This window comes from Chiloscyllium plagiosum, chromosome 26 (genome assembly GCF_004010195.1).
Source record: "Chiloscyllium plagiosum isolate BGI_BamShark_2017 chromosome 26, ASM401019v2, whole genome shotgun sequence".
In the NCBI taxonomy this organism is placed as follows: domain Eukaryota; kingdom Metazoa; phylum Chordata; class Chondrichthyes; order Orectolobiformes; family Hemiscylliidae; genus Chiloscyllium; species Chiloscyllium plagiosum.
In genome coordinates, this window is record NC_057735.1 from 51,661,617 (window position 1) to 51,664,014 (window position 2,398).

The window sequence follows — 2,398 nt, forward strand, 5'->3', positions numbered from 1 at the left end:
AAATGTGTTGCTGGAAAAGCGCAGCAGGTCAGGCAGCATCCAGGGAACAGGAGAATCGACGTTTCGGGCATAAGCCCTTCTTCAGGAATGGGGGAAGTTTGTCCAGCAGGCTAAGATAAAAGGTAGGGAGGAGGGACTTGGGGGAGGGGTGTTGGAAATGTGATAGGTGGAAAGAGGTCAAGGTGAGGGTGATAGGTCAGACTGGGGTGGGGGCGGAGAGGTCAGGAAGAAGATTGCAGGTTAGGAAGGCGGTGCTGAATTCGATGGATTTGACTGAGACAAGGTGTATTCAATTATTGTATATAATTTTCTACTGCTGTCCTGAACTTCACAATAAAATGAGCGCTGTGCCCCAAAATGATTCCAACATACACTGGATCCATTTGCCCCACCTCTTTTCCAATTACCAGGTCCAACAGTACATACTTTCTTGGACTGGTCACAAACAGACAGAAGGAGTTCAACCTGTGAAAGTGTGAAGTGATTCACTTTAGAAGGTCAAATTTGAATGCAGAATACAGGGTTGAAAGCAGGATTCTTGTCAGTGTGTAGGAACAGAGGGATCTTGGGGTCCATGTCCATAGATCCCACAAAGTTGCCACCCAGTAAGTTGATAGGATTATTAATACAGTGTATGTTTTCTTGGCTTTCATTAGCAGAAAGATTGAGCTTAAGAGCTGCAAAGTTAAGCTGCTGCTCGATGGAGTCCTGATTAGACGACAGTTGGAATATTGTGATCAGTTCTGGTTGCCCCATTTCAGGAAGGATGTGGAAGCTTCAGAAATGCCTGAGTCTTCCCTCATTACTGGATCCCCTCTGATCCACCTTCTTTCTCACTTCCCTCCTATACAGTCAGGCTGATTGTGGTGCCATAAACATGGCCCTTGAGCAGCCAGCACCTTCTCAGCTTTGAAACTGCAAAAACTGTTTTGTGAGTTGGGCCCCAGTGTATTCCTGTGATTCCTGACTGTTTCTCTTGGATTGAATGGTTGCCCATTTCCTTCCTCCTTCCAGGCCGTTATGACTGCAGAATGATCCCTACTCTGTATTTGCTATCCATCTAAATCTCAGTGTTGCACTAGTCCCACAGAGTCTCCGCTCACTGTCTGAGCTCCAAGACCCAGTGTTCATCTAGGACACTAGCTGGAATCCTAATTCCCAATATAACAAATTCTATCATAGGGTGGCATGGTGGCTCAGTGGTTAGCACTGCTGCCTCACAGCGCTAGGCTCTTAGGTTCAATTCCCACCTCAGGCAATTGTCTGTGTGAAGTTTGCACATTCTCCCCATGTCTGCGTGGGTTTCCTCCCACAACCAAAGATGTGCAGGTTAGGTGAATTGATCATGCCAAGTGTTAGGTATAGGGGGATGAATCTGGATGGGTTTCTCCTCGGAGGGTTGGTGTGGACTAGTTGCACCGAAGGGCCTGTTTCCACATTGTGGGGAATCTAATGTAATCTTCCTTTTGGCTGACTGTGCTACAATGTCTTAAACTGAAACATAATCAGTCTTATTTAATTAAATACTGAGTATGAAGTTAACATGAGGGAAATAACTTTAGGATTCATTTCCTTATATGACTGTGGTTTACTGAGATTATGATGTTGGCTCAGACTAACACTTATTCCAGGTAGTTATGAGTTAAACTCTTCTTTCAGAAGAAGAAAAAATAAGTTTGCTAATTTCTAGCAATTTACAGACAGTTGCGAATAATAGTTCATTATCAGCAAATGAACTTACAGTTTTTGATGCCCCTTGTATTTCTTTCAACCTCAGCGCAGGCAGCTCCTGGCAGCAGAGAAGTGTCTCTGTGACTCCCAGGTATGAATAATCCTTGAGCTCCCACTCAATTCTGCTCCCTCACAGGTTCACTGTCTCTGTGACTCCCAGGTATGAGTAATCCTCGAGCTTCCACTGCACTCTGCTCCCTCACGGGGTCACTTTTTCTGTGACTTCCAGGCATGTACAATCCTTGAGCTCCCAACGTACTCTGCTCCCTCACAGGGTTACTGTGTCTTTGATTCCCAGGTATGTGTAATCCTCGAGCTCCCACTGCATTCTTCCCTCTTACAACGTCAACGCAAAGAGTATCAGAAATAAGGTGGGTGAATTTAAGGCGTGGATCGGTACCTGGGACTACGATGTTGTGGCCATCACAGAAACGTGGATAGAAGAGGGACAGGAATGGTTGTTGGAGGTTCCTGGTTACAGATGTTTCAGTAAGATTAGGGAGGGTGGTAAAAAAGGAGGGGGGGTGGTGTTGCTAATTAGAAATGGTATAACGGCTGCAGAAAGGAAGTTCGAGGGGGATCTGCCTTTGGACGTAGTATGGGCTGAAGTCAGAAATAGGAAAGGTGCAGTCACCTTGTTGGGTGTTTACTATAGGCCCCCCAATAG

At 45.7% G+C, this 2,398-nt stretch overlaps 1 long non-coding RNA gene across 1 annotated transcript in view; it reads left to right on the plus strand.

Moving 5' to 3' along the window:
• LOC122563351 overlaps positions 1-2,398 on the plus strand; it is a 15,051-nt gene that overhangs the window by 855 nt on the left and 11,798 nt on the right. The window contains exon 2 of the long non-coding RNA XR_006315564.1: positions 2,030-2,102. This is a non-coding gene — a long non-coding RNA (uncharacterized LOC122563351). The remainder of the gene's footprint in view (positions 1-2,029; positions 2,103-2,398) is intronic.